Here is a 22,606-nt window from a genome sequence, read left to right on the forward strand (position 1 = left end):
AGGCACAGTGGCTCATGCCTGTAATGCCAGCACTTTGGGAGGCCAAGGCGGTTGGATCATGAGATCAGGTGTTCGAGACCAGCCTGGCCAACATAGTGAAACACCATCTCTACCAAAAATACAAAAAAAATAGCCAGACATGGTGGCAGGCACCTGTAATCCCAGCTACTCAGGAGGCTGAGGCAGGAGAATCACTTGAACCCAGGAGGCAGAGGTTGCAGTGAGCCGAGATTATGCCACTGCACTCCAGCCTGGGTTACAGAGTGAGACTTCATCTCAAAAAAAAAAAAAACTACAGTATTTTTATATACTAGCAACAAATATGTGGAAATCAAAACTAAAAATACAATACTATCCACAACTCTGCAAAAAAGTAATAATAATGATGAAATACATATAAATCTAATAAAACATATACTTAGCTTCTAACCAAAAACTACAACATGCTGATGAAAGAAATCAAACTCACAATAAATGGAGAGACATACAGTGTTCATGGATTGAAAGATTCGATTTAGTAAAGATACGAATTCTCCCTAAAATGACCTATAAGTTTAATGCAACTCTCAAAAGTCCAGCAAGAAATCTTGAAGACATAGACAAAATTATTCCAAAATGTATATGGAGAGGCAAAGAAACTAGGATAACTAAAACAATTTTGAAAAGAATAAAATGGGAAGAATCACTCTACCCAATTTTAAGACTTATATAGCTACAGGCATCAAGACCATGTGGTATGGGCAGAGGGACAGACCCATAAATAGTGGAACAGAATCAAGAGACCGGAAATAGACCCACACACGTGTGGCCGACAGATTCTGGACAAAGGTGCAAAAGCAACAGAGGAAAGATGGTCTTTTCAAGGAATGGTGCTGAAGTAATTACATGCCCACAGGCAAAAAAAAAAAAAAGACCTTGACCTAAACCTCACAGCTTATACAAAAATGAACTCAAAATGGATTTAAGTGCAAAACATAAAACTATAAAACTTTCAGGTCAGGCGTGGAGGCTCATGCCTGTAATCCCAGCACTTTGGGAGGCTGAGGTGGGCAGTTCACTTGAGGTCAGGAGTTACAGACCAGCCTGGCCAACATGGTGAAACACTGTCTCTACTAAAAATGCAAAAATTAGCTGGGCATGGTGGCGGGTGCCTGTAATCCCAGCTACTCAGGAGGCTGAGGCAGGAGAATCGCTTGAACCGGAGAGGCACAGGTTGCAGTGAGCCGAGATCGTGTCACTGTACTCCAGCCGGGGTAATAAAGCAAGACGCAGTCTCAAAAAAAAAAAAAAAAAAAAAGGCAAAAAACAAAACTACAAAACTTTTAGAAGAAAACATAGAAGATCATCTTCAGGACCTCAGGCTTGGTGAACATTCCTTAGACATGACGCTAAAGGTAAGATCTATAAAAGAGAAATATCAGTTAATTGTACTACACTGAAATTTAAAACTTTCACTCTGCGAGCAACCGTGCTAAGAGAAGGAAAGACGAGTAGGCTGGGAGAAAATCTTTGCAAACCACATAGCTGATAAATGACTTGTTTCTCGAATATGTAAAGAATGTTCTTCGTATATAATTTACAAAATGTATGAAAGTTTTTAAAATTTATATATTTATATATAATTTATCAAACTTCTTATATATATATATATACATATATATACACACTTCTAAAACTCAACAGCAAAAATAACAAATAATCCGATTGGAACATGGGCAAAAAGCACCGAGAGACATTTCACAGAGGATACCCAGATGCCTAATAAGCACATGAAAAGATGTTCAGCATCGCTAAGCACTGGGGAAGCGCCGATCAGAGCCACAGAGACGCCTCAGCACTGCCTCCCGGGTCCCCTCCCTCCCACAGAAGGCCCGTCTGGATCTGCAGCTGCTCACTCCCTGACAGCTACAGATGAAGAGAATGAAAAGCCCTTTGTGATTATCGTCATGCTGAGTCCCCTCTCCCCGGGGAGGAACAGAGCAAGAGGGGCCGGGGAAGCTGTCTGAAACCCCTGCTCAGGTTGTCAAGGCCTTTAAACACTTTTACTGGGAATGCGGGGTTGAGAGTGTCCACAGCTCCCCAGTCCTGGCTGGCAAACAAGGGTGACTTCATGGACACAGGGCCTCGCGAGCTCTCCTCTCTTTTTTGCAGTGACTGTTTGTTAAGCCAATGAACGGCCTGGCTCCAGTGAAACCCCCGTGAGTTTCAATGTTTAACATGCAGACATAAGACGGCTTGGAAGGGAATGCTGTCAAACAACCTACCCAAGAGAGAAATGGACCAGAACTTAGCCAGATGAGCAAACCTCTAGAAAGGTAGCAGGCTGCCCCACAGGAAATGGGAGCAGGGGAGGGTGTGGGATGGGACATCTCCAGAGCCTGCCCTAGCGGCAATTTCAATCCTACTTACTGGAGGCGTCACATGGACGGAGACACCTGAGCCCAGATCCCCACCGACCTTTAATTGCTATGTGACCCGGTGATCCTTCTTCCTTCCTGTAAAACGGCTCATTGCTCACTGTGCTTCAGCATTCAGCCCAACCCAGGAAACTAGCTAGAGCCAGTTATTCACAAGCAGTAATAACTTCCTGGAATAGTAATTCCGCATTCTTTCATTCAATGGCATGCATGAGGAATGAGGCACCCTCTCTGTCTGGTATTTTAATCCCATGGTTTTAGAGATGAGAATACTGAGGTCAGGGAGCACAGCCCACTTGCTCAAGTCCCAGGGCTGGAGAAAGGCAGGGCTGGGAACCGGCTCCTCTGCCGCCCAAGGCCTGTCCAGCAGCCCTCGGAGAAACAAGTGGGGAGGGATGGACGAGTTAGGAACCGCCCCCTCGCAGGGTGCCCGCAGATGCCCCAGCACCTTCAGCTCAACAACTCCAACGTGCACAGGGACCCAATTCTAGAATATTCAGAAGGCGAAAACGCACACTTTCCAACCGACACCTTCAACAGGATCGTCATTAGCAGCTTATAGAAAGCTTTCGTAAAATTCTGCTTTCAAAATTCCTTTTGTAACAAAGATGCTCTTCTACGGCACTGAACATCCCAGCCTCACCGACAGCGTGTAAACCAAAGCTGGACTCCCTGGAAGGAGGCGACGCTGGCGTGTGGGGCTCACAGGAGGGGTGAGGCTCAGAGGACGCACTTGTGCTCACCCTACAGCTGGTGCCTCACTGCAGTCAGACCCCACAGTGGCTTCCTCTGGGGCCTGTCGCCCGGAGGGTGGGCCACTTTAGCCACACCTGACTCCCAGCAAAGGAAGGAGAGGATTGTCTGTTTGCTTGACTTTTTTTTTTTTTTTTTTTTTTTGAGACGGAGTTTTGCTCTTGTCACCCAGGCTGGAGTGCAGTGATGCAATCTTGGCTCACTTCAGCCTCTGCCTCCCAGGTTCAAGCGATTCTCTTGCCTCAGCCTCCCGAACAGCTGGGATTACAGGTGCCTGCCACCATACCCGGCTAATTTTTTTTGGTTTTGTTTTTTAGTTTTTTGTATTTTGTATTTTTAGTAGAAAGGAGGCTGGTCTTGAACTCCTGACCTCAGGTGATCCGCCCGCCTTGGCCTTCCAAAGTGCTGGGATTACAGGCGTGAACCACCGCGCCCGGGCTGTTTGCTTGACTTAATGAAAACATACCGAATACCCCTTAGGTACACCTGTGACTGAAGTAAAGCGGCTTAGAAACCTCCTCCCCCATAGAAAAGGGTGGAAATCCACAAGTTTGCACCAGGCTCTGGAGAAAAGCCTGCCACGGAGCCAAGTGTTATCTCACTCCTCTGTTGAAGGCGTTGTTCAAATAGACTTCTCAAATTAAGTCAGGTTACTTTATAGTCTTTTACGTTTTTTAACGCTGTAAGCTGGTCCCAAAAAACCTCTTTCTTGTGCATGATCTTACTTGACTCCGGCAACAAGCCTGCAGGTACAATGAAACCTGTCTGATGGAAGAGAGCCCTGGGGCTCAGAGAGGTGAAAGGATAGGTCCAAGATCTTGCAGCTAAGCAGTAGCCTTAGCGCCCAGTCCCTGTCCTCATGCCTGGTGCTGGCCCGAGTTGCCAGACCTGCTTGCACACAATTCCTTAGCAGCCCAATCTCAGCGTCAGCTGATTTCTTGCCAAGTCAGCAAACGGCTAACCACCCTTCCAGTTCCACCATCACAGGTAATGAAGCTCTGACCACCACAGAGAGGGCAAAAACAAAAACTAAACTAAACGTTGGGTTTCAGACTCCCAAATACTTCTAGATGGCAAAGGGCCAAACAGAAAATCATTTACTTGGTCCCATCTTCCCTGCCAATGAGCCTCATCAGCACGCTGGCAGCTTCCCTTTTTACCGAAGTGGATTTCTTATTAATCAGCACATCTCCATGGCTCTGAGCTGCCCTCGTATAGACAGTCCCAACATACGATGGTTTGATTTCTGGTTTTTCAACTTCGCAAGGGTGTGAAAGCAATACACATTCAGTAGAAAGTGCTAGGACGCTCTTGCCATGCTGGGCAGAAGCAGTGAGCCGCAGCTGCCAGTCAGGCCCACTATCCTGAGGGTAAACGGTGTCCGTGTTGCCAGGCAATTTTGCTAATGCAGGTGTTCTGAGCACGTTTAAGGTAGGCTCGGCTAAGCTATGATGCTGGGTAGGTTAGTGTATTAAATGCATTTTCAACTTATGATGGGCTTACCAGGACATATGCCCAATGTAAGCTGAGGAGCGTCTACACCAGACATGAGACGATGTCACGACAGGCACAGTGAATTCCCACCAGCGAACCTGGAAAGGGGCGAGGCCAAATTTTGTGAGGTCCCTTCCAAATCTAAGAACAAAAAAGGACAACCAGAGGAAGTCTAGAAGTACAGAGAGGTAGGTGGTCTAACCAAAATTACTTCTCTCTTACTGCTCCTGTCCATGGTCGAAAAGAGAATGAACTTATTTGGATTGAATTTGCGTTGGATTACTTCCAAGGCAAACGAGAAAAAAGCTGGGATCCCATGCTCCCAAGAGCTGGGGCTCAACCACGCATTGGAAGAATACTTGATACGCATTTACAGAAAGGAATTGGATTAAGTTAGAAATATGGGAACAAAGTTATGCCTGGGAAAGCCTTGAAGAGGACAGCAGTGAGAGAAGGTGCAGGCAAGGACAGGCCCGTGCTGAGTGGGAGTGGGTCTAACTGTATTGGTCCATTTTCACACTGCTGATAAAGACACGCCCGAGACTGGGTAATTTATAAGGAAAAACATGTTGAATGGACTCAAGGTTCCACGTGGCTGGGGAGGCCTCACAATCATGGCAGAAGGTGAAAGGCACCTCTCACATAGTGATAGACAAAAGAAGAGAACCAACCAAAAGGAGAAGCCACTTTTTTTTTTTTGAGATGGGGTCTCGCTCTGTTGCCCAGGCTGGAGTGCAATGGTGTGATCTCAGCTCACTGTAGCCTCTGCCTCTCGGGTTCAAGCCATTCTCCCACCTCAGCCTCCCTAGTAGCCGGGATTACAGGGGTACACCACCATGCCCAGCTAATTTTTATATTTTTAGCTGGTCGTGGTCCAGCTGGTCTCGAACTCCTGACCTCAGGTGATCCACCTGCCTCGACCTCCCAAAGTGCTGGGATTACAGGTGTGAGCCACCACGCCTGGCCTGGGGAAACCTCTTATAAAACTGTCAGATCTCGTAAGTCTTATTCACTACCATAAGGGAGAAACCGCCCCCATAATCCAATCATCTCCCACCGGGTCCCTCCCACAACATGTGGGAATTATGGGAGCTACAATTCAAGATGAGGTTTGGGTGGGGACACAGCCACCCCGTGTCATTAGGTCAGCCCGGAAAAGGGCTACAGGGGAGCCTAGGGGGAAAGTCCATCCACAAGCACAGGACACCTGCTAGGACACCTATCTCTTCCTACTGGTTTCTAGGTACAGATAAAATATTCTTCTCTGAGAATTTGAAACATGAGCCTGATATTCATGTATTTGGGATTTTAAAAGTCACATTACTCTCATGCTCCACAAACCACCAATCTAAGAAATTAACATAAAAACTAAGTTATAGGCCAGTGAAATCCCTGGGGTACCTGGCAAAAATAAAAACTAAACCTGAAGGGACATGACCTCAACTAAGTCTGTAAGAGATTCTCGGTGACACAGCTACTGTAACTATGAGCTCGCAATGAAAAATTACAAACATACAGCAAAAATCACCAGCATGAGTGAGAGTCAGCAAATACCATAAACAGGAAAGTGTTACGCAAGAGATTCAGACTGTAGAATAATCTGACAGTGACTATGAAATAAATATGTTTAAAATTATTAAAGACATAAAGCAATTTACAACCCACCCCAAAAAAACTATTTTTAAAAAGGATGGATTCATTTGAAAAAATATGCAAATAGAATTTCTACAAGTAAGAAGCAAAGGCACTGAAACTGCAAACTCAATTAATGCATGGCTTAAACAATAGATTAAAAACAGCTGAAGGGAGAATTTGTGGAGTTAGATTTGAAGAAATTAAACCAGAAGAAGCAAAAAGAAATAAAGATAAACTATGACAGAGAGGCTAGAGTGCTTAAGAGACATGTGAATCGAATAAGAACATTTAATAAGTTGGTAAGAACTCCAGAAAGAGAAAATAGGGAGAATGGGAAAAACGAAGTATTTGAAGAAATGACAGCTGAGAATACTCCAGAATGATGATAATCCACATATTCATGAGTCACAGACTCCCAAGCAGGATAAGCAAAAATGAACTCATTATAGATACATCAAACAGTACTGAAGAACCAAATACAAAGCTATGATTTTAAAAGCTACCAGGGCACAACTGAGCGGCGTGGCCAAAGTACCAAGAGAAACCATCTGTCACTTTACAATGAATTGTGAGAGTTTACCACTCATAGACGCTCCCCAAAGAACACTGAGGAAGGAACTTTAAGAAGAAAACTGAACCCGGGAGAAGTTACTAGGCACCAGAAACAACAGGAAACAAAGAAATCAGGAAAAACTCCAAAAACTTATCCAAGCACTGATTGAATAAATAATACATTGATTATGTAAATCGGTATCATAATACTGAACCAGGAGTTACAAAAAGTGAAACTAAAATACTGATTGTTGATAACATGTAACACGGGCTGGGTGATCAGGGCTCTGTGCTGCTCAGAAGGAATTTACATTTGAGCAGCTGGCCTCTGGCCCACACTCTCAGCCCCATGCTCCACAACCACCCAAGCATGGGATGTGCACTTCCCTCATATATTCCCTTCCCTGCTGTGAGTTCCAGTTTAAGTTTAAGGTACTAAAAGGCAGTATGTCTACCTGGAAAAGGTTTACGAAGAGCTAGCTGCTCAGATCAACAAGCCAGCACCAGTGCATTCTAACTACAGCCTATTCCAACTATCTCATGGCACTGAAGTGTATTGCACGTGTCACCACGTATAGCGGGCCTATTCGACATTATCTCATTTAATTTTCACTAAACCTGCAAAGTGGGTTGTGTGATGACTCAGACAAAACTGATAACCTGCCCAAGGTTACGCCACCAGCGGAGACGGGCCCCTGCTGGTTCCAGGAGCCCATGCTGCCTCCCCTCGTGGTATCAGTTCTCTCCCCGCAGACCCAGCCTTGTAAAACGTCCACGCTTGTCAATAGGGGTTCTTGCCTTTGCCAATTGCTGACTAGGCGTGGAGACTGCGTGGGGAGCCTCTGAGGGTCTCCTTTCCAAGGTAAACTGCATTCGGCACATATCAGAGACCTCAAGGGGTGGCAGACACAGGGAAGAGCAGGTTAGATAAACAGAGAGAGGCTGACACACGGACCTTCAAACCGTGCAGGGAGGAGTCTGGGGAGGCCTCAACGGGAGGGAGCAACCGTGCTAAGCTCCCACCCTGAGCAGAGATGGTTGAACCTCATGCACTGCCAGGCACAGAGGGGAAACGTCAGGAATGTCATCAATTCCCAATGCACTGGGAGTGACAGTCGGCCTGGGAAGCGCCTCCCTCACCAGTGGCTGGAGTCCAATTTTAAAGCTTGGAACCCTTTAAGATGGCCTGTCTCCATGGAAAGTGACTGCCCTGTGAGTTCCTCGAGGAATCCAGCATGGCTGACCCCTCTTCGTGCCCCCAGGATCGTGTCTGGCACGGGCCTGGACTGGAAGCACAGTAAAGGCTGGCTGAATGCACAAGTAACTCAGGGTGGGCTCCCACACAGCTGAGAAGGGGGTTCGGCAGCCCCTGGGCAAGCACCTGTGAGAGCGCCAGAGAATGCCCGAGAGCCCAGCCAGGGCCCACTCAGAGCCAGCAGACTTGATTCAGTGGGCAGGACATCCTCAGGGGTCCTCTGCCACACGGAAAAGGGCAAACCGCCCCCAACAAGTGATTTCCCCATGGGCCCTTCTTACTTTTTATTTAATTTCATAGTCTAGGAAAGAAAATACTACGCATTTGTTTCTTATTAATTTACACTCAAATCATTAAAAACATGTTTTTGCAAGAATTTTTAACATCCACAAGGCTCTTTTTTTAACCTCTTAGAAGTCATTTTAGTGCTGTTTTTCTCAAGGAAGAGGAAAACGTATTTTTGCCAAGAATAAGCTCCTCGCTTCAATTTTGATTCAGCGTTTAGTCCCAGGCTCATAAACTCCAGCAGGGCTTGGGCCAACTGAGAAATGAAATTCTCCCCCAGCCGTGAGTCTCCAAATAATAACCCAAAATTGTAACCAGCATGATTTTCCCACACACGCAAAGCCAAACAAAACTGGGAAATGAAGATGGGATATGCTCCACTAGTCTGGCTTCTTCTCACATTCAGTGGACCCCCAACAGAGTCCCCGAGGGAATCCACAGGCATTCCGAGCCCCAGACCAGAGGTTCTCAGCCGGGGTACCTCAGCATCCTGGCTCCACGAGACTGCGCAGCCACAGACGATGCACACGGTCAGGCCGAGCTGGGCCTGGGGACCCCCCGGGGCCACTGCATGCTGTGGATGGCAGGCAGCACAGCCAAGCCAGCACTAAAGGAAGGCTGTGCATGTCTGGGACGCGAGAGAATTCTGCTCTGCGCATATGCACAGGACAGCGCAGGCAGAGCAGTAAACCAGTCGCCCAGATGAGGCCAGCACCAAAGGACAAACAGGGAGATGGAGAAGTTTGGGTGATTTTGTAGATGCGATGAGCATCAGAATGCTGCAGAGATGACTGAGCTGACAGCATCCCTGCTGTGTGCACACTTAGTGCCGTGGACTAAATATCAGCCTCCCCCGGCCCCTGCCAAATTTACATGTTGAAGCCCCTAATCCCCAGTGTGATGGGATTTGGAGATGAGGCCTTTGAAGGAAATGAGGGTTAGATGGGGTTGTACGGGTATGGCCCTCGCGACGGGAATAGTGTCCTTATGAGAAGAGACGCCATATGAGCACACAGCGAGAAAGCAGTCGTTTGCAAGCCAGGAAGAGAGTCCTCACCAAACCCACCCCTAGTGGCACACCGATTTCAAACTTCCCAGCCTCCAGAAGTGTGAGAAAATAAATGTCTGTTGTTGAAGCCATTCCGACTACGGTATTTTGTGATGGCAGCCCAAGCCGACTAAGACACCTAGTCAGAGTTTTAACCCCTGCAAGGATGCCTCAGAGGCCTAGAGTTTGCAAACATGCTGTCAAGACCGGAGAAGAACTACTACTAGCCGGGCTGGCAGGACGCAGCAGCGTGGACAGGTGGGAGTGAGTCCCGTCCACAGCACATTTTGATCTGTTTATCTTCCTGTCTCTGTTCTGGTTCATCCCACTCCACCCCGTGAGGACGCCCTCCTCGTAGGCTCCCCGGCACTCAAGGCTCCTGTCCTTCAGTCACCTAAAGTCTCTTTTCAGCATGGTAGAGGGCGTCCCCAGACTGCACCTGGCAGGTTGCCTGAGAACTTCCTCTGAAGCCCAACGGTGCAGAAGGCTGACCCACCCCTGAAGGCTGATTCTATAGCTCTGGAATCTGAATTTAGGGCGAGGGCCACAGATGTTTCTGGTGAGAAACTGCTGATGCAGCAGAAGCTCTAAAGCCTTTACAAGCACACGAACCTGACTTTGAGGCCCAGCCCTGCCACTTTTGAGCTGTGTGACCACAGGTAGTTTACTCAGCCTTGCTGAGCTTCGGTTTTCTTACACTCACATTACACTGGAAAAAAATGGAATCCTGGATTCATTTTTCTTATTGCTGGAATTAACCCTCTATTAATTCTTTCAGACAGGCATGCGTGATTGATTTCCTGGGTCTTTCTACGTCCTAAATCGCCCTTACCGTGCCATCATAAAAATCGATTGTGAGTATGAAATTCAATACTCAGAGATGTTATTGTATCCCTGCACTTTGAAGGCCTTGCCCCATTTCCTACAGCAATTTTCTTAATGAAAAGACTGATGTCTTCTGATTCTCATGTTTCTGTGGGCAAAAGTTTCTTTTTTTTCTTTTTTCAGTTTGGGTTTTGGTTTTTCTGGGAGCCCTTTATCACTCATGTTCTGAAATTTCAATATAGGTGACCGGCTATGACACTTTTTTGGTTGTTCATCTGTTTTTGTCATCTTGCTTGACATTTTCTCCTCCTTTTCAACCTGAGGATTTGGGTCATTTTTGTTTGTTATGTATTATTCTCATCTATTTTTCTTTAAACAGCGTCTACCCTCCTTTGCTCTGTTCTTTCCCTCTGGCACATCCTTATAGAGGAATGCTTGAGTTTCAGAAGGTATCTCCATGTCTCAACTCTGATTTTTCATCTTCCATCTCATTATCCCGTTAGGTTCTAGTCCAGTGCTTCTTAAACTGCAATATATGCATGTTGCCTGGGTCTTGAATGCTGTTGTGATCCTGAGAGTGCGTTGCTGACAAGCGCATGGGTGGTACTGCTGCTGTGGGTCTGTGGCTCACACTCTGAGCATGATTTCTCACCGTAACCTTCTAATCACAGGGCACTCGTCAGCTCCGCCTATCCTATCATCCAGCGATGTGCTGAATTTCTCATTGCCAAGCTCTATTAATTCATTCCTTTTCATAACCTCGTATTCTTGTTTCATGGATGCAACATTTTCTTGTCTCTCAGGGAATAATAATTATTCCTACTTTTAAAGTTCTAATTTCTTTATTACTTCATTTCTCTGGGAGTGAGTTTTTCTGTCCATACATTCATTTCTGATGCTGGCATTCCTCTGATATTTGGTGGGGTTTTTTTTTTTGTGTGTGTGTGTTTTTTTTTTTTTTTTTTTTTGAGATGGAGTCTCGCTCTGTTGCCCAGGCTGGAGGGCAGGCTCACTGCAACCTCTGCCTTCTGGGTTCAAGCGATCCTCCTGTCTCAGCCTCCTGAGTAGCTGGGATTACAGGTGCATGCCATCATGCCCGGCTAATTTTTGTGTTTTTGTAGAGATGGGGTTTCACCATGTTGGCCAGGCTGGTCTCGAACTCCTGACTTCAGGTGATCCGCCCACCTTAGCCTCCCAAAGTGCTGGGATTACAGGCGTGAGCCACTGCACCCAGCCTCGGTGATTCTTAACTGTGTGTTCCAGCAATCTTGGTAGTGGAGGTCCAATCACTCTGTCTGCTTCAGTGTGAGAAGCCTGCCTGGGGGCAGATGTGGGAGCTTTGCAGTGAACAGGGAGGAGCAGGAAGTCCCATCAGGCGGGGACACTTCTACAGCTCCTTTTTTGAATCTTTCTTATGGGTTCATTGTGTCCCCCCAAATGCGTATGTTGAAGTACTAACCCCCAGGTCTGCAGAATGTGACTTTGTTTAGAAATAGAGTCGTTACATATAGAATTAGTTAAGTTAAAATGAGGTCATGCTGGCTGGGCGCGGTGGCTCACACCTGTAATCCCAGCAGTTTGGGAGCCCGAGGCGGGTGGGTCAAGAGATCAAGACCATCCTGGCCAACATGGTGAAACTCCGTCTCTACTAAAAGTACAAAAATTAGCCAGGCGTGGTGGTGGGCGCCTGTAGTCCCAGCAGCTCGGGAGACTGAAGCAGGAGAATCGCTTGAACGCAGGAGGCGGAGGTTGCAGTGAGCCAAGATCGTGCCACTGCACTCCATCCTGGGCGACAGAGCGAGACTCTGTCTCAAAAAAATGAGGTCGTGCTGGGGTAGGTGGGGCCCCTGATCCAGTCTCACTAGTATCCTTAGACAACGGACAGGAAAATTCCGACACAGACCCGCACACAGAGGGAACACCATGTGAAGATGAGGGCAAACTGGGGTGATGCAAGCCAAGGAATGCAGAAGATGGCCAGCAAACCACCAGAAGCCAGCAGAGGAGCAGGGAAGATTCTGGCTCACGGCCTCAGAAGCAACCAGCCTCACCTACACCTTCATCGCAGACTCCCAGCCTCCAGAACCCTGAGAAAATGCATTTCTGCGGTTTCAGCCGCCCTGTGTGTGGCGCTTGGTTACAGCAGGCCGGGCTAAGACACCGTTCCATGATGGGCAGCCCCCATCACGCCCTCGGGTACCATCCTGTCCCTAAGGCGAGATCTCTGTTCCCAGCGGGAATCAGACGCCCCTGTCACTGCTGCCTGGACCAAGTAGGGGGAAAAGCACCTTATCAGCTCCCACTTGCCAGCACTGGGGCGCCCAGATGGATCCTCGGAGGCAGCTGCTAGGCCTCCCTCTTGGGTGGATCCACGCCCTGCCTGCGGGCCTCTGCCTCTCCAGGACTCTCCCTCAGCCCCAGCCGCGGCGCTCTCCCTCCAACCCTGCCTGCTTTCTTCTCCGCAGGGGTTCCTTGCAGTGTCTGGTGCCCTAAGGGTTCTCATCTTTGTTTTTGATCACGTTTGTGTATTTACTTCGTTTCCTTTTCAAATAATTTCTAGAGGGAGGAGCTTAAGTTCAGTCCACCATTTTGAAACAGAAGTTGAAAATTATTTCCATGGCAGACACTCAGTCCAAGAGCAGACAAAATGAGGTAAGACATCTCCAGGCGCTTGGGGAAATGCAAAAGTATGACCCTTAGTTGATCCAAATTTTCTAATACATCACATCCTATTAAATGCAAAGTATTTCTCTTATCCAGCAACATGCAGGAGGAGGAAAAGAGTCTCTAATCTGAAATGGAAGACACTATGTTTGGGGCTTGCTCTGGGGTCATGGGGTGGAGGACTGCCCAGGCCATCCCTGGGCTCTGCTATGTACCTCGGGTGGGATGCCATCTCTCACATCCTGGCCCCAGAAAGATGACCACCACCACGTGCCGGGGGCTCCTGGAGCCTGGATTCTTAGCAACACAAATGGAGCTCAGTGGAAGCTACTGCCCAGTCAGGGACAGCAGAAGACAGAGCTTTATCTCCTGCCCCTTAACGGCCTGAGCGCCGTGCCCCGACACGTGTGTGTGCACACACACATATGCACACACACATATGCACACACACAGGCATTACCAACCCATTTCCCCAAGGAAAATGGTAACTGTGGAAACATAGGCATGCGGTAGGTCAGAAATGGATTAAGACAGTTTCATTTAGATTACATTAGACCAGATTCTATTACAGACAGACGAGAGGGAACTATACCGTCCCATCTCCCCTCCATTGGAGGCCTGCCGTGGTTTCCAGAGGGTCTCAGGCACTGGTGGGCACTGGGCTTCCCAGCCTCATGGTCGGAGGTCCATGTCCCTAACACTCAGGACCCCCGCATGCACTGGAGTCAAGTGTCAGGAGGGCCTGAGCATGACTCCTTCCTGGGTACGGCCACCTGACAAGCAGCCTCTGAAGCTTGGGTGGGCCAGAGGGCTGTGATCGCTCCTGGGTCCGCAGTACCTCCCCACCAGGACCCCAGCAGAGGACATAAGCTGGCCAGCTCCAGTCACTGCTGGGCCAGAGGGCTGTGATCGCTCCTGGGTCCACAGTACCTCCCCACCGGGACCCCAGCAGAGGACATAAGCTGGCCAGCTCCAGTCACGCAGTGCTGGGTCCATGGTGCAACCTGGGTGTTATAATAAGGACACAGCCATACCGCGGACGGATGAGGTCAGAATGTCCCCCTCTTACTCTGCAGCCATGATGTTAGAGCAGAGGCTGGGAGGGCTGGTAAGAGAGAAGATGTATTGCTTGCCACACCATTTCCCTTTCCTCCAGACACCCAGGCAGATCACTTCGGCCTCCCTGCAGACAGCGGGGCTGACACAGTACTGTCCATACATGGGGCAGCCCTGCACCCTTCCCATACTGATCCCATCAGTCGTCACCGCTGCAGGGAAGCTGCTGGGTGGAGACCGTGGAAGAGCCCCTGGGGAAGGCCTGGTGCTGCCTTGAAGGAGAGCCTCATGCTGATGAAAACGCCAATTGGGAAGCAGAGCAGTTGGCAGGGGCCAGGGGCCTGAGTGAGGGAAATAGGGAGATGTTGGTCGAAGGGTACGAGTTTCTAGTTCGAAGATGAGTAAAAGACTGGACGCAGTGGCTCACGCCTGTAATCCCAGCACTTTGGGAATCCGAGGCAAGCAGATCACCTGAGGTCAGGAGTTGGAGACCAGCCTGGCCAACATGGCGAAACCCTGTCTCTACTGAAAATACAAAAATTAGCCAGGCGTAGTGGTGTGCACCTGTAATCCTAGCTACTCAGGAGGCTGAGACAGCAGAATCACTTGAACCCGGGAGCCAGAGGTTGCAGTGAGCCGAGATCGTGCCACTGCACTCCAGTCTGGGTGACAGAGCAAGACTCTGTCTCAAAAAAAAAAAAAAAAAAAAAGATGAGTAAGGCCTGAGGATTGAATGTTCAGCATGATGACCACAGCTAATAATACCAATAATATGCACTACATACTTGAATCTGCTAAGAGCTCAAGCTTTCTTTTTCTTTTTTTTTTCTTTTTTTTTTTTGAGATGGAGTCTCACTCTGTCGCCCAGGCTGGACTACAGTGGCACAATCTCAACTCACTGCAACCTCCACCTCCCAGGTTCAAGCAATTCTCCTGCCTCAGCCTCCTGAAGAGCTGGGATTATAGATGTGTGCCACCACGCCCAGCTAATTTTTGTATTTTTAGTAGAGACAGGGCTGGTGTCAGGCTGGTCTCGAACTCCTGACTGCATGATCCACCTGCCTCAGCCTCCCAAAGTGCTGGGATTACAGGCATGAGCCACCGTGCCAGGTGACCTCAAGCTTTCTTACCTAAAAGAAAAGGTGATTGTGAGGAAACAGAAGTGCGTATTAAGCTGGTCCCTTCACAGTGTATTTGCATATCATATCATCATGTTGTATGCTTTAAATACATACAATTTTATTTGCCAGTTGTACCTCAATAAACCTGAAGCAGATGCCACTGGGACCCTATATGACTGAGAAACGATGACTCGCCTTGTTAGGCCACTGTGATGTGAGCTGCACCTTTGCCACAGTGAGTGCTATGATCTGAATGCCAGTGTCCCCAGGACTCATATGTGAAAATCTAACCGCCAGTGCCACCGTGTTCAGAGACGGGGAGCTTGGTGGCACCTTTGTGAATGAATCAGTGCCCTTGTAAAAGAGCTCCGGGGAGCCTGCGCCCCCACCCCCCACCAGGTGAGGACACAGAAGGCACCATCTGTGAAAAGCGAACCCTCCCGGGCCCCCAGGTCTGCTGGCACCTCGATCTTGGACTTTCCAGCCTCCAGAACTGCGAGCAACACATTTCCATTGTTTGTAAATTACTCAGTGTCAGGGATTTTGTGATAGCAGCCGGAACGGAGGAAGACAATGAGTGTCTCCTGAAGGAGCCGTCACCCTGACTGCCCATCCTCAGGTGTGTTCATTGAATTATATTCTAAATCCACACGATGGAAGCCTGGCAGCCACTGAAATCAGGGCGCTCCTTGCGTCAATCTACACTAAGGAGCCAAAAAGCAACGTGCAGCCATTTGAGTATAGGAAATGGGGCAAAAAGAATGCACTGGCTCTTGTAGAACAAGATACCTCTGGAAAGATTCACAGGCAGTCAGAGGCAGTGGTGCCAGGAAAGGGGCATGAGCTGCTGGGGACAGAGGTGAGGGGGAGCGTTCATGTACCGTTTCACTTTTCTGGAGCTGGTTTTACCATGTCTAGGTACTATCTATTCAAAATAAAATAAATACAATTTTAAACAAAAAAGTTTAAATATAAACACATAAAATATATTAACATAGACATATTTAGTATATAACTATATTAATAGAAACATGTTTAATATATACAAACATGTATTTTATAATATGTGGAAATTTGGGCCGGGCGTGATGGCATGACATCTTCACCCCGAGTTGCCGAGGCTCTGGGGCTCACAGATCCACTCCCTCGGGGGCCGCTGCGGCACGGAGACACGGCCAGGCTCTCCACTGTGGCAGACGAGGCTCAGAGGGCCAGACTCCCCAGGCAGGGACTCTCGGACGGCAGCCCTCACGACCTGCAGCTCCGCCAGTGCCAAGAGCGAGGGTGTAAGATGGAGGGAGAACAGGGGCTGCCACGTCCAGGGGAGGTCGGAAGGCACTCCCAGGGGGCCGGAGCCTGGGGACGCTGAGGTGGCGCTCAGCCGCCAAGGTGGAGTGTGCAACTCACAGGCATGCGAGGCTCACAGCGACAGCGGCACTCATGCCTCGCCCCAGCAGGCTCGCCTCCAGGAACCTCATCTAAGAGGTGATTACGTATTTGGGTCTTGAAGCAGCCAGGGGCCCTCAGCAGCAGGAGGCGGGTGAGTGCACAACGGTGGATCCTTAAGGCGGAATATCACGGGGCTTTAAAGTGTGTGTGGATGAGTTTGTAATGACACTGACCAGTGCTCTCTGCAGTGCCCCCTTCTCCTCGCCTTTTCCGCTGCTAGCTGCGTGGGGCTCCTAGCTGTTTGGGAGCAAGACCTGAGCAAGACAGAAGAAACCAGAGGGTCTGAGTCGAGGCCCCAGTGAATCACACTCATCAGGGGTCCCTGGACACCTCTCTGTGATGTCTGCCTTCCTGGAGAACCTGAGCCCTGAGCTGTTGCTCCTGCAAGTTCAGAGAGGCATTGCCAGCGTGAGGAGGAAGGCTTTCCCAGGGCTCCGGCCGCCCCTCAGTGTAGCCACTGAAGGCAAACATTTACCCACAATGTGCTGTACGGGCTCCGGCCCAGCCTGGGATGTCCACAGGCCCTGACAACGTGGCTTTGAACCAAGAGAGAGCAAGGCCTCCACCGCCGAGCCCTTCAAAGGCTGGTGGGAAGTGCTGTCTGTTAATTCCAACCACATGGCAAATGAAGTGCTATTTAGCCCCTTTCCAAAATATTTTCCTCTCTTGATTTAAGGAAAGCTGGAGCTGTGCCATCGTTCAGACAGGCTGGGTCCAGCCCGGGGAAGGGAGAGCCAGCGCCCGTGCCCAGGGAAGCGCAGCCTGTCCCTCACTGGGCTGGCTGCTAGCTACAGACATGCCCGCGCAGACAGACGGAGGAGTGAATGGACAGGCGGGAGGCGGGAAGGGGAAAGGATGATAGGTGGGTAAACGAGGGGGCGGGGAGAGTGCAAACTTGCTTTGTTTACAGCTTCAAATCCGACAGGATTGTCTCTTTGAACATTTCAATTAAGACCAGGATGTTCTTTGGCCCTGGCAGCTTTGTTCTGCCTTTCCTCCTCCCCCACCTTCCTGGAATGTGTGGGCTGGAGAGAGGAACACAACGGGAGACAAAAGGAAAAAGTTGTCCTATCCACCGAAGCCCGAGCTTGGGCGAGGCCACAGAGGACACCCACAACCAGCCTTCAGCATCTGCGGTGACCTGCTCCAAACCCCTCTCTGCTCAGGTGCTCAGCCCCACCCCTCCCCTGGAGCAAGGGACGGTCCCAGTACACATCTCACTTGCTCCTCAGCAGCAGCGGACAAGCTGGACCCTTCCTCCTCCTGGCAGTGGGCCACTGTGTGGCACCTAGAGAGCAGCTCCTGTCCTGTGAGCCCGTGCCAGGCAGATGCTGGGAAGCTGGGAAGCATGCCTCGCTGGCAGCCCCTCGCCCAAGACTGCAGCCCCTTCCAGGGCTGGTCTGCAGGCCCCTGGCTGCCTGGTGAGGGATCAAAAGGCCTAGCTCCTCGCCTTCACGAGGCACAGCTCTGGGGGCTGTCCCCAGTCTCAGTGCTGTAGGACCGGCCAAAGCCTTAGTTCAACTGCCCAGAGCCTCCGTCTGCCCAGCCCCACAGCCCGCTTCCCTGCAGAGACACCTGAAATCACCCCACCCAACTCTCCAGCTCTGCCTCTGTTTCCAGGAAACCCACCTAGGACAGTCAGCTCTGGCAGCGGACCTGGGAGGCTGATTCCAAAGGCAGATGTTGGAGCCAGCCCTCTGACCAGCCCGGGGACAATGGAGACCCGCCACCCCTGGGAGATGGAGACCGGAGAGCTCTGGGTGCTGCCAAGGCATAAAAGGTGAATCGTGCCTATGGTGAGCAGGGCCGGGAGACCTGCAGAGGAGGACGCAGGGCCAGGGCAGCATCGCTGGCCCTGAGAGAAGTGGTCACATAGGACCAGGGAACCGGACAGCACTTGGCTGAGGTCACCGATTCACTGAAAATGAAAACAGGCTGGGCCGGGCGCGGTGGCTCAAGCCTGTAATCCCAGCACTTTGGGAGGCCGAGACGGGTGGATCACAAGGTCAGGAGATCGAGACCATCCTGGCTAACACAGTGAAACCCCGTCTCTACTAAAAAATACAAAAACCTAGCCGGGCGAGCTGGCGGGCGCCTGTGGTCCCAGCTACTCGGGAGGCTGAGGCAGGAGAATGGTGTGAACCCGGGAGGCGGAGCTTGCAGTGAGCTGAGATCAGGCCACTGCACTCCAGCCTGGGCGACAGAGCGAGACTCCGTCTCAAAAAAACAAAAAAAAAAAAAAAAAGAAAACAGGCTTAGGGCAATCAATGACTCATTCAAGGCACAAGGTGAAATCTCAGGGGCCTCCCTGACAGCAAGGAGGGAAGCCCTAATCTGAGCCAAGGACAGAGAGCAGAAAGGGAGCTCAGGACCCGACTGCACAAGCACCACGCTTCAGAAAAGATGGAATTCTAGCCCAGGCACACTCCCCACAACACATTCAGGGCTCCAGTGTGCGAAGAATGGGACTCGAGGCCAGGGATGTCGACACTTAGAGATGCAATTCCTAGATCCCGGAATCTGCTAAGAGGAGAGGGCAGCGCAGTCCACTCCCCTATGAGGAGACAGTGCCTCACCTGACTGAAGCCCCTGCAGCGACTCAAATGAGGCAGGTTCCAGGCGGTGCCAGAGACAAGTGCCCCCTCTCCCTCCTGCAACCAGCATCACAGCTGGCACACCCCAGTGGGAAGGCGCTGGTCTGTGAGAGGAAGAATGAGATCACCTCCCTGTGTTCCCAGAGGGCTGCAGGGCCAGGTGGCATGCCGTAGCAGGGGAATACATGCCCATTTGGGAGTGCCACATCAAGGTTCAGAACCGCGGGTAAGGAAGGAAGTGCCGGCATGGAGGGCTTTAGCCTCCTGGAAAGACCCGGGTTACACAGCTCATGCTTATGGCTCCTGTCTCCTGGAAGCTTGCAAGAAGCAGGGTCTGTGAGAAGCGGAAATGCCAGCGTTGCCACAGCAGACAGGAGAGGCACAGCGGAAGCTCTCCGCTGTGAGCGTGAGCAGATGGGCTGCATAGGAAGGAAACCCACCAGGTTCCATGTTCCCAGGAATGGCTGGGGGACGCCCCACACCCCCATGAGAAGACCCCGTGAGCGACACACTCTTGGAGGTCCTCGCAGGCTGGGCTGATGGCAGGAGACGCTGTTGCAGACCTCGGTGGCAGTGCCACAGCCAGAAGCAGGCGTGAGTGCATGATGAACAAGAGCTGAGAGGCCAGCAAGTGCCAAGAGCCAGGCAATGGCTTAAGGTCTGCCATCAGAGTCAATCAAGGTTGGGGGACACAATGGTTTGAGCATGTCCCCTCCAAAGTACAGGTATTGCCAACAGGCTTGAACGTGTCAAGAGGTGGAGCCTTTAAGAGGTGACCAGGCTGTGGGGCTCCTCCCCCTCTGGTGGGGTTAGCTGTGCTTATGAAAGGGCTTGACTCTTCCACCTTCCACTGCAGGGGACACAGCACGCCTCGCCTCCGGATGACTCAGCACCAGGCGAACCCTGGAAGTGGCGAGCAGCCCTCACCAGGCACCTAACCTGCCGGCCCCTTGATCCTGGACTTCCAGCCTCCAGAGCTGCCAGAGGAGACCTGTCTGTTCTTCATCAGTTACCCATCCTTGGGTGTTTTGTTGTAGCAGCACTAAGCGACTGAGACAGACAGAGATACCAAGGCAAAGGCGCTCTAGAAAACCAGTGAGTCCCTCGCCCGCTGTCAGGTGCTAAGGCACTGGCCAGAGGAGAGGGCGGGTCCCTGGGAGGAAGGCCCTGCAACCTCATGGCAAGGATGGCCCGTCACATTCCTGGGTCCTTCCCCAAAGGGGCAGCGGTGTGCCAGAGAAACAGGAAGGCCCAGACCCCTCCGGGACTGCTGAGGGTGATCCTGGGTGCCCGAAGTGCCCCAGGCCCAGAGTAGCAGGGCTCTTCGTCTTTCTGGAGGGTGAGTCAGGCCTCCCCGCCCTGGCCCACTTGTCCTTGGGTCCTCATCCACGTGGGATGAAGTCTGAAGACATCACCAGGCCCTCCCCGCACCCCAGCCCAGGGTGGGACTGCAGGAGTGATAACTGAAGACGCCCTGGACCGCCCGTGATGAAGGCCAGTTCCCTTCCACCTTCTGGACCGCCACCTCCCCGCTCTGCACTTTCACCCCCTCTCAAGAACCACAGCCTCTAGGGCCCAGCTCTCTGTTTCTGAGGAAAGCATTAGGGTGGGGACGTCGGTGGTCTCACCACTTGCATTGTAAAAGACACACAAAGGGCAATGCTCTAGTCTAAGAAAAGACTTTCTAATGGTGGAGTGTCTGGCAAAAAGGTAGGGCCATGATGAGGCAGTTAGTGCTGCTGGGCAAATAATTGCTTCCATATTTATCTCAAAGCATTAAAATGGGCACCAAATCAATATTGCTTTAATAAAAACAAACAAAAAACTCGGCCCATACTCTGCCAGCGCACCCTGAGCATGCCTCTGGCGTCACTAGAATGGGACATTTGACTGCATCTTGCCTGTTCCCTGTTAACTTCTTGCTTGCCTTCCTCAATTGTGAGCTCACTGAGGGCAGGGATAGGACTGAAGTATCCTCTGCATCTTTAACCTCAGGCCCTTACGGACTGGGGGATGGGACGGAGATGTGGCAGGCAGAGTCCAGCCTCCCCAGACCCGCCTCCCAGCCCTGCGCATGTGCTTGGCAACTCCCTGATGGGAGCCCAGGCAAGGCTGGGGCTCGTGCGTGTCACCCCTGCCGGGCTGTGGGCACCCGCTTGTCCAGGCCAGCCCAGCTGCTGCTTGACGCCAGACCAGGTCCCGGCCCCCAGAGAGTGCCTGGTGGAGTCTGTCTGGCTGAGCTCTGACCCAAGGGGGTAAGGAATTATTTCCTTCCCTGAGGCTTCATTTTGAAAATAAATTTAGTAACTTCTAAACAAATCATACCGACTCTCCCAGTTGTATTTGTTTAGTTAAATTAATTCTATTTTAATATTTCCATTAGTCATTTAATTTATTCTAAAACCTGGCACTGCAAAGTAATAAAACCTCTCAAATATTGACAGACAGAAAGTAAATGTCGCCCAGCTACAACCATCTGTTTTTCCTCCAAATTCCTCAAGATGGAGAGTGCACCGCCGTGCTTGATTTACGGCCTTCCTGGGCCCATGCGTGGCTGGCTGGCAGCCTCCTGAGCCAGCGCTGCTGGGGGCAACACTCTGGACTCAACAGGGTGAGAAGGGAGGGAGGAGAGGGTCTGGGGTGTGGTGAGAAAGTCTACATGACAAACACAAGTGGAGTCCCGGCTTCAAAATGGATAAACTGGCTGAAATGCAAAAGCTCGCTGCTTTCCTGCCACCTTCCCCAGCGCCAGCTGCCCTGCGACATCCCTGGCATGCCAGCCCAGAAGCCACATACGCCACCTCCCCTGCACCACCTGTGCCTCCACCCCCTTTCCCCCACCCACCTACCCTGCTCCTTGGATGACAGACAGGCGCCCTCCTTCCTGGCAGTCCAGCCGGGGGCAGGGACGCCCCTTTAGAAGCAGGGTCTCCAGGGCCCTTGGCTCAGAGCCCTTCTGCGGGGCACGCTTGCTGAGGGTGTGCACTATCACTGGGGGTGGTGGAGCCTGGCACCACGGTCAGCTCCTCTTCAGCCAGGTGTGGTGTGGTCTGAGGGACACTCTCCAGGCTGCACAAGAGACACAGCCAGGTGTGAAGTGGGTCCCACCTCTCCTGACCTGTGGGAGCTTCCACTTCCCCTCTCAGCAGAGATGCAAGTGGACTGGATTCCCCACAGGGGTGCCGGGTGGGCACATCTGCCCTGTGCCCAGCCCCGTAGCCCAGCCCCGTGCCTAGCCAGGCCTAGCCCATAACCAGGACCCAGCATGTCCTGGAAGAAAAACTTTCACTTGGGCCTCTGCTATCTGGTTAGACTTCCCCCAAAAGCAGAGGGCCAGAGAGGGAGGCCACACAGCCCCACCCCAGCACTCCCCACCCGTCAGCGCATTTCAGTGTGACCTGTGTTTACACGGCACACATACTTACAATTCCTCTGCAACCACCGCTCAAAGCCTGGGC

General features: G+C 50.9%; 1 long non-coding RNA gene across 1 annotated transcript; it reads left to right on the forward strand.

Annotated features, from left to right (window-relative positions):
* The first annotated feature begins 9,945 nt into the window (after positions 1 to 9,945).
* Positions 9,946 to 16,094, forward strand: LOC105492408 (uncharacterized). The gene is made up of 4 exons (XR_011609647.1): positions 9,946 to 10,098; positions 10,218 to 10,293; positions 12,825 to 12,916; positions 15,235 to 16,094. It is a non-coding gene; the product is annotated as an uncharacterized lncRNA (long non-coding RNA).
* Positions 16,095 to 22,606: the final 6,512 nt, after the last annotated feature.

This window comes from Macaca nemestrina, chromosome 11 (assembly GCF_043159975.1).
Source record: "Macaca nemestrina isolate mMacNem1 chromosome 11, mMacNem.hap1, whole genome shotgun sequence".
NCBI classification, from domain to species: Eukaryota; Metazoa; Chordata; class Mammalia; order Primates; family Cercopithecidae; genus Macaca; species Macaca nemestrina.